Raw genomic sequence first — 9,935 nt, 5'->3', positions numbered from 1 at the left:
GCCACAGCCACCACAGCCACAGCCACCACAGCCACAGCCACCACAGCCACAGCCGCCACAGCCGCCACAGCCGCCACAGCCGCCACAACCTCCACAACCTCCACAGCCACAGCAACCCATGGTGTCAGTAGAGAGCACTCAAGTGTAGTGAGGAGAGAGACTCAGGAGAGGAGAGGGAGATGTGATGCTCCTCCTGCAGGGGGAGCCCCTTAAGTACCCACTCTGGAGAGGAAGTGAACTTGGCATCAGTCCCACTTCCTCAGCAGGAACATCATGTGGACCCTTGTGTACTTCCTTCAAGGATCCTTCTGACTTAAAAGAATTTGCTATGTTTAGCTTTTATTTTCTTTTTTAGAGCCATCATTAATATAAACCAGTAAACAGCCACTGCTTCTCCTCCCTCTCTCCTGTGCTCTCCCTCCAACCCCAGGAACCCTTATTGTTGTAAAAGAGGGGGTGGAACTAGGCTTCTCCCAGATGTTTTTTCTCCCCTGCCACAGCTGTACAGGGTGTCATACACAGACACCAGTCTACAATCTGAGATATTCCTATCCATCAGCTAGGACATTTTGTAACTTGAAAGAGAGGAAAGGATTGTATACAATGTGACAACATCCCACTCAGCTGAGTCCTTGCGATATTTCTTGCTTCTGTGATGTGAATCTGGATTCCACCGGCTTCTACTACCTTCAGCCTGTGCCATGAGAAGGCAACCCCGAAGGCATGATTCTTTCTTCCAGTTTCCTGGAGCCTGGGTGGTACTTGACAAACAGATCCTTGCTCTCCGTCAATAGATACTGTGATAAAGAAGGCCTGTGTGCCTGTTGGAACTGTCATGTGAGAGCATCTGCTTTATCTCTTTCTCACCCTTTTGGTTTTTGTATGTGAGGTAGAGACTTTCACAGATGACAATTGACCATCTTTGACTCCTTCATATATATCTATATGTCTATGTATGTGTATGTGTGTGTATGTATATATAATTTATTTTTTTACTGCTGTGAAGAGACTCCATGACCAAGGCAACTCTTGACAACATTTAATTAGGGACTGGCTTACAGGTTCAGAGGTTCGATTCATTATTATCAAGGCAGGAGCATGCCAGCATCCAGGCAGGCATGGTACAGGAAGAGCTGAGAGCTGCTAGGAGAAGACTGGCTTCCACGTGGCTAGAATGAGGGTCTCAAACCCACACCCACAATGACACACTTCTTCCAACAAGGCCATATCTCCAAATAATGCCACTCCCCAGGCCAAGCATATACAAACCACCACACTGGGCTTTCTTGGAGCAAAGTTTTCTTCGGAGAGAAATCTTAAAGATGACTGCTATGTCTTAGATGTATTAGCTCACATCTGTAATAATCACATTCAGAAGAAACCTAACACAGAAGGATCAGCATGGGTTCTAGGCCCACCTAAAGCATAAAGTAATCTCTATATCAGCCTGGGTTGGCGAATACATCCTTATCTCAGATTTTAAAGCAACAGCTGCCTGTGGAGTCTCTGCCATGCTGCTGCCCACATTTCTGCGTGCTGGTTCAGAGAGTGTAATCTTTTCTTTGCTTCCTTCTTTTCATTTCTTTTTCTTTCCTTCTGGGACTTACAACGTTCACTCATGCATTGCCCGGTGCCTGGAGTTTCTCGCTTTACATGAAACGTGCTCACCTTGCTGTATGGTGTTTCTCTACCACGTGCTACATGCTGATCTCCAAACCTCACTCAGAAATGAAGCTTTCTCTCCTATCTTCAGCTCCTTCCTCCTCACAGCTGCAGAGGTTCACAGCTTACCTGTCTTGTTTTTCTTGGAAATGCTAATAAAATTATCCTTGAGCTAAAAAAAGAAAAGAAACACAGAGGAGGAAGAAGAGGAAGAAGAGGAGGAGGGAGGAGGGGTAAAGATATCTGTGAGAAGTGACTATAAAAAACTACTTGCCAAATCACAAAGATAGCGAGGTGGGTGAATGCCACTACCATGGTAGAGACCACCTACATTTGTCTGATTTTAGTCACTATGTGTTGTAAATCGGCCCCTGTGTATAACAACCAGATCACTTCTCGTTGGTGCTGTTTTACTTGTATTTGGGGATATAATAATTTCCTTTGACTCTTTTTAAAAAAAAATATTTATTTATGTATATGAGTACACTGTAGCTGTACAGATGGTTGTGAACCTTCATGTGGTTGTTGGGAATTGAATTTTAGGACCTCTGCTCACTCCAGTCAACTCTGCTTTCTCAGTCCCTGCTTGTTCTGGACCAAAGATTTATTTATTACTATTAATAAGTACACTGTAGCTGTCTTCTGACACACCAGAAGAGGGCATCAGATCTCATTACAGGTGGTTGTGAGCCACCATGTGGTTGCTGGGATTTGAACTCAGGACCTTTGGAAGATCAGTCAGTGCTCTTACCTGCTGAGCCATCTCACCGGCCCTCCTTTGACTGATAGATTTTTACCCTTATTTCAGGGTAAAGACAGAATGGTTAAAGTGCATGTGTAACTACATCAGGAGTCACAGGATGAATGGGCACTCCACCCATGCCTTCTCCTGCTGTGCATCTCTTCCCAACTCTAAACTCCAAGGTTTGTCTATTTTCATTTTGGAAAGCCACACAGACATCTACTTTAATGTTCTCTAATAATTTCCCATTGTACAAACTTGAGGGAAGTGTTCAATGTAATCAATAGGTCACAAGTCATCTTTCTCATAGAAGGAAGTGCCTCTGTGGTACACTGTAAGAACACAGCATGACAAATCCATAGGCTCTTGGTCTGGCAAGAATTATGTATAAAGATAATCCAGTAGGAAAAGCTGAAAGAAGAACCACACCACAAACAACCTACAGATGGATGCTGCTAACAGGATGGGGGATAAGCCAGTTTTGAGCTTTTATGGACAAAAGGACAAAATCATAATGGGGACTGTCAAACCCTCCAGGTCAGTGCTATTTGAGACAGGGAAGGGTGAGAGAGGTAGACAGTCCCTACCATCTGACTGCTCAGTCGGCTTGGAGGGAGCACTTAGCCCACTCCTAGAAATACAGAGACAATAGGAATGTGCAAATCCTTGGGTACCATGTTAAAGAAGCATCAGAAGTTTTATTTTTTTTTAAGGTTTTATTTATTTATTATATGTAAGTACACTGTAGCTGTCTTCAGATCTCATTACATTACGGGTGGTTGTGAGCCACCATGTGGTTGCTGGGATTTGAACTTAGGACCTCTGGAAGAGCAGTCAGTGCTCTTAACCACTGAGCCATTTCACCAGCCTCCACATCAGAAGTTTCTAAGTCATTGATAACTGGTGTTTCAGAAAGACAGTTGAGGAGAACCAGGATGTGGAATGTGAAATACAAAATATGAACTGGGTTTGTTAGGTTGTTGTTTGTTTGAAGGAAGGGGTCATGTTTTGGCCTGGTGGAATACAGGTCTCAGTAGGCCAATGTGTTCTTTAATAGTTGATGGATTCGGTTGTATATGTGCTACATGCCTTCTCTCGCCTTCCTCAAAGCCTTCCTGTCCTATGAATAATCATTCTGGGAGCCTGCAGAGGGGTCTGAATGTCTGCAAACACAGCACTCTCCACTGTTCTGTGCTTTACCACTCTGTTCCTTTATGTCTCTACGCTGACTGCTCTTGACCCTTCCTAAGTAGGAGAGGGGGCAGAGGCACCAGACAGAGGACAGCTCCTGGAGGTCCCATGCCAAATATCTGTAGTCCTGGAGCCCACCTCAGTCATCAGCCACCACACTGTGTTGTGTCTGCTGCCATTTGTAACATTCCTGGCCATGTCTGTGTCAATGTCACACTTCCCTGACATCACTCTACTGAAATGGAAACACTATCTGTCCTCTCCCTGGAAATATGTCACTGTCCCAAAATTGTTGTCTCTGTCTCAAAATACTACCTTAGAATTTATTTTCTTTTATTGACTTATTTTTTTGTTTTGGATCTTTGTATGTGTTAGACACAAATCTACAATAGGATATAAGTGTAGGTTCCAACCTGATAGCATTGTCTATACTATTTATAATATGTATTCACAAGAGCGTGTACATTGCTCAAAATATCTCTAAGAAATGGGACATTCTCACAAACATCAGTGTTTGGCTCCTTCCCCTGAAAGGGACTTCATTAATTTTTGCTTCATTTGTATGAGGAGGTCCCTTAGTCTCTAATTTTTTAAAAAAATATTTAAAATTTTTTTAATTTTTAATTAAAAAATGCGTGTGGGTGATATGTTTTGAGTGCTAGCAAGCTCGTGCCATAGTACATATGTGGAGGTGTCTTAGTCAGTGTTCTATTACTGTGAAGAGACAGTGACCATGGCTACTCTTATGAGGGAAAACATTCAACTGGGAATGTCTTGCAGTTCAGAGATTTAGTCCATTATGTCATGGCGGGAAGCATGGTGGTGTGCAGGCAGACATGGTGCTGCTGGAGAAGGAAATGAGAGGTCTACATCTTGACTTGGAGGCAACAGAAGACTGTGTACCACAATGGGCATAGCTTGCGCATATGTAACCTCAAAGTGCACCCCCACAGTGACACACTTTCCTCAACAAGGCCACACCTACTCCAACAAGGCCTTATTTCCTAATAGTGTCACTCCCTGTGGGTCAAGCATTCAATCACATGAGTCTATGTGGGCCATTCCTATTCAAACCACTACAGGAGGTCAGAGGACAGCTTTTAAGAGTTGGTTCTCACCTTCCATCTTGCTGAAGCAGTCTCTCTTATCTCTGCTGCTGTGGAGTATAGGCTAGCTAGCTCACAAGTTTCCAAAAAGTTCACCTATCTCTGCTCTCCATCTCAGTGGAGGAGTACTGGGATTATAGATGCATGCTAAAGCATTTGGGGTCTTACGTGGGTTTCAGGGATTAAACTCACATCCACAGGCTTCCAACCTGGGTCAATATGCTGGTGCAGCTAGCTCTTTTACCCACGGAATCATCTACCTTGTCAAGGCCCCCTAGTCTTGATCCCAAAATATCTGACACACCCACTTTGCTACGTCTCAAAATCTAGTCAGACACTGGGGAATTCCCACACTAGCAGAGTTTAGCCTTAATGTGGGTCAGTCCCTCCCTTAAATGGCCATGGAGGAAGGGATAACATTTGTGCCTCACTGATCCCTCTTCCAATTTTAATAAGTGAATCAACTTTACACTTCCTGCCCTGTACATTTGTTACTTTTTGTACCAATCGCCCATACAATTAGTTGGAAATGTGCATTTCTATGAGTTGTATACATGTCCCAAATATATTTATGAAAACTCAAGTTGAAAAAAAGTGTAGAGAACTTTATCAACTGGTTCTCTGCCTCCAAGTCTTCTTTGTTAATTGCAAGTTCTGGGTAGTGGTGAAGCTGCCATTCAGAGGCTCTGCTTTTGATTAGACTCGCAAGGAAGTGGAATTACATTTTCTTTTATCCTCAATCAGTAACTATGTGTTTTTTCTGTGTTTTAGAAGTGAATGGCTGAAAGAGCTCTTTCATTAAAAAAAAAAAAAAAAGTATTCTGCTGCTGCCTCTCCACTGGGAAAGAACAGAGGGTCCTGTATGCTAATATGATACCCAGAGGGGAAAAAAGAGCAGAAAAGGACAGGTTTCAGTGAATGTGACATGATGGTGTGTGTTGGTCATTTCACAAGGCTGAAGGGTGACAGAACGCTAATAAAAGACAGGCAGAAACTACAGATGCAGTATACTGAAGGCTACCCAGAGATCCAAAACTTTGATGCTTAATCCTAATAATAATGCCTTCCCTCATAGGACAGTGTGGGTGTCCCTATAATTATTCAGAGTATGAAACCAGACTACCACATAACTCACACTTAAAAAGAACGTTGATTCTATTAATTTTAGTTTGCTTTGTTTCTTTTGTTTGTTTGTTTGTTTGTTTGTTTGTTTGTTAGACAGGGTCTCATATAGCCCAGACAAGACTGACCTCAAACTCACTTTATAGGTGAGAATGAGGTTGAACTTGTTCCCCTATCTCCTGAGTATTGGGATACAAGTATGAACCACCGTGCCTGGGTTTTAATGCATCTCTGAGGATCAAACTCAAGGCTTCATGAATGCTAAGCAAGTACTCTACCAAACGAATTATATCTCCAGCTCTAAATCTTTATCCAAAATTATATCCAAAAAATATCATTAGACTATGACCAGAGCTTATTCAAATGTGTCTGCACTCTGATTTATCTGCCTGTGAGCAGTCAACTCATCTCGGTATGGCCACAGACCAAAATCTCAACCTCTAATTAGACAACCCATAAAAACAAGGTCACTGGATGCCATTTGTTATCTAAACATGCAGCCTATTTGTTAGTAATGCAAGTATCTATATAAATCATGGCTCAAATGCTGATTTGAACATGCCAGCGAAAGGTGACTCAGAATACATAAGGGATGTATGCTACTCAGAATGCATAAGGGATGCTATTTGGGGCACCTACCAATTAACTTCCATGCTTACAGTTCTATTTTGAAAAAAATAAGACACTTGGGAAGCTCCAAAGCCAATCAAAAGGATTTGCCAAAACCTCATTCTGTGCAAGATAGTACAGATGGTGCAAGAAATGTGCATTCAAGTACGCTAAACTAATAAGAAAAAAAGAAATAGAGAAAAAGAAGAAAGGAAAGACACGAAGTCTAATAAGGTAGCAGATGCCTCAAGGTGATGGCTGGTGACGTTATTTATGACTATTAAGACTTAAAGGTGACAAATTCCCTCCAATTACGTAATAAGAGGGGAGAGTCTTTCCAGATTCGCTATGCAGCCCTGGCTGGCCTAAGGCTCACAGAGATCTGCCTGTCTCTGTCTTTCAAATGCTGGTATTTAAAACTGTGTGCCCACTGCATTTGGTCCTGTAAGGCTTTTTGAAGAAGAGCTTTGACGGCATCTTAAAAGGAAAATAGGGCAGGAGGAAGTGTAAAGGAACTAGGGGGTCAAGGGTGTTTGACAAAGTCTGAGATTGTCCGGCATGAATTGACCTTCTCCCTCCAGAAAGCTGTGCCTCGATCTCCCTAGACCTTAATTCTCTGACAGAAATGATAATTTCTGATTTAAAGAGTCACTGTAAAATTCACAGGAAATAACACTTCTAAGACACCCATAGCAGGGCTGGGGAGACCATGTCTTAGCTAGAGTTACTATTGCTGTGACAAGACACCATGACCAAAAAAGCATGTTGGAAAGGAAATGGTTTATTCTGTTTATACTTCTATATTGTCATTCATGACCAAAGGATGTCAGTACGTGGGCTCAAGCAGGCAGGGACCTGGAGGCCGGAGCTGACGCAGAGGCCATGGAGAGGTGCTGCTTCCTGGCTTGCTTGCCCTGGCTTGCTCAGCCTGCTTTCTTATAGAACCCAGAACTACTAGTCCAGAGGTGGCACCACCCACAATGGGGTAGGCCCTCCCCCATTGATCACTAAATTTGAAAATGCCTTACAGCTGGATAAAATGAAGTCATTTCCTCAATGGATGCTCCTTTCTCTGTGATGACTCCAGCTTTTGTCAAGTTGACACACAAAATCAGCAAGTAGAACCACTTAACTTAGACATTGTTAGTATCTCCAAGTAGATCTCAGAAAGAAAACAATTTGCCTACAGCATCAAGTTTTATCCAATAAAGTGAGTAGTCAAGCTGGAAAGAAAAGACAAGATGAGTTATAATGTTTAAGCTATTGAATTTTTGATGCTTCTTCTGAAAGTAAATTATACATCGTGATAAGAGTGCTACATACCGGACACAACCTATGGATAAACTAAGACAAGAACTCCAAGATGGGAGCAGCTTAGTGGCTATGGAGATGGGATTTCATACCTATCCACAACTCCCAAGCACAGCAAGTCTTACTGAAGTTTTTGTTCATAATACTTTACACGCGCTTATCTTCTCAACAACCTGGGAACCTAGCAAGGAGCCAGGAGCCAACACCTGTCATCTTCTGCCTGCAGCGCTCAGCTCAGAGAGAGCACAAGGGCTTGAGACTCATTCTAGGTCCTGAGCAGATAAACACATCAGTGGGAGAGAGCAGAGGGAAATATTACACACACACACACACACACACACACACACACACACACACACACACACACAAACATAGATATGCTCAGCCCAGAGAGTGGCATTATTAGGAGGTGTGGCCTTGTTGGAGTAGGTATGTCACCATGGGTGTGGAAGCTGCCTGGAAATCCTAGCAGCCTGGAAGTGAGTATTCTCCTAGCAGCCTTTAGATGAAGATGTAGAACTCTCAGCTCTGTCTGGATGCTGCCATACTCCCACCTTGATGATAATGGACCGAACCTCTAAATCTATAAGCCAGCTCCAATTAAATGTTGTCCTTTATAAGACTTGCCTTGATCATGGAGTCGCTTCACAGCAGTAAAAAAAAAAAAAAAAAAAAAAAAATCTATCTACCTACATACCTATTTATACACACACATAGATATGTCTATGTGAGTGTTCATAGCCATATGTGTGTGTGTGTGTGTGTGTGTGTGTGTGTGTAGAGTATCTATAAATCATCTATCATTTCTTGTTCATGAGATCGTAATAAAAGTGAATATATTGCCTCATGTGGAGGTGATAATTTGGTTTTGTCTAGAATCATCACCTGGGAAGAATGTGAGTAAACAATTGTCACGATCAGGTTGGCAGTGGACATGTCTGTAGAAGACTGTCCTGGTTGTCCTGGAGGAGATGAACAGAGTAGTGGGTACTCATGCATTAATTTCTCTCACTCTTGACTGTGGATGTGATGTGACTATTGCAAAGTTCCTTTCATTTTGACTCCCTTGCAAATATAGGTTGTGTGGTGGTTTGAATAAAAATGGTACCCGCTGGCTCATAAAAAGTGACACTATTAGGAGATATGGCCTTGTTGGTGGAAGTATGTCACTGGGGGAGGGGGGGTGTCACCTTTGAGGTCTCAGAAACTCAAGCCAGGCCTAGTGGCTCACTCAAACTTCTTGCAGCCTGCCAATCCAGATGTCTGAATTCTCAGCTACCTCTCCACTGCTCTGTCTGCCTGTGTGCTGCCATGCTTCCCACCATGATGGCAAGGTAATAACCTTTAAACATAAGCCAACCCCAATTAACCATTTTCCCTATAAGAGTTGCTGGGGTCATGGTGTCTCTTCACAGCAAGAGAAACCCTAAGATAGGTTGTCACCTAGAATTGTGAGTGAGGCAAAATAACCTTCTCTCCCCTAAGTTGCTTTATAAATATATATATTTTATCACAATAACAAGAATGAAACTAGGACATCTTGTTACTAAGGAAACCAACAAAGAGATCACTTCTCTGGGGTAGACCAAAGAAGAGGACATATTAAGAGGAAGATGTGATACCAGCTAAAATTATGCCACCTCTAAACGACTTTTGCTATAGGAGACATAAGGAGTCTGTTTTGAAAAGCAGCTATAGTCCTGCCATGTCAAGAATGTCTCCTATGCATATACCTTGGAATCTAGGAGAGCAACTTAAAACTCTTGTGGCTATGGATGTAGCTCAGCGGCAGTAGGCCCTTATTTTGGAAGGAAAAGATCTGTTAAGAGCACCGCTAGGCATGGTGGTGTATCCTTATAGTCCTAGTACTTGGGAGGTAACAGCAGGAGGATCAAAAGTTTGGGGCCAGCCTCATCCATATAGGGAGCTAGGGACCAGCCTGGGCTACATGAAAGTCTGTCTCAAAAAAGAACACAAAGCAATCTCTTCCACAAGATTAAGCATTACATTTGTGAGATGTTGATAACAGCTGTCACCTGCTGTCCAACGCTGTAGTGTGCTCACGTGTGTCCAGAACTCTCTCTGAGATGAGAAGGAAATGGTTAGAAAGTGGCTTCTACTACAGGAAGAGACCCAAAGGCCGTATGGTAGAGAAGGGCAATGTGCCAGCACATGCATGCATGAAACTTGGG

The sequence above is a fragment of the Mus caroli genome, chromosome 1 (genome assembly GCF_900094665.2).
Source record: "Mus caroli chromosome 1, CAROLI_EIJ_v1.1, whole genome shotgun sequence".
Lineage (NCBI taxonomy): Eukaryota > Metazoa > Chordata > Mammalia > Rodentia > Muridae > Mus > Mus caroli.
Note: the sequence above shows the minus strand (reverse complement) of the source record.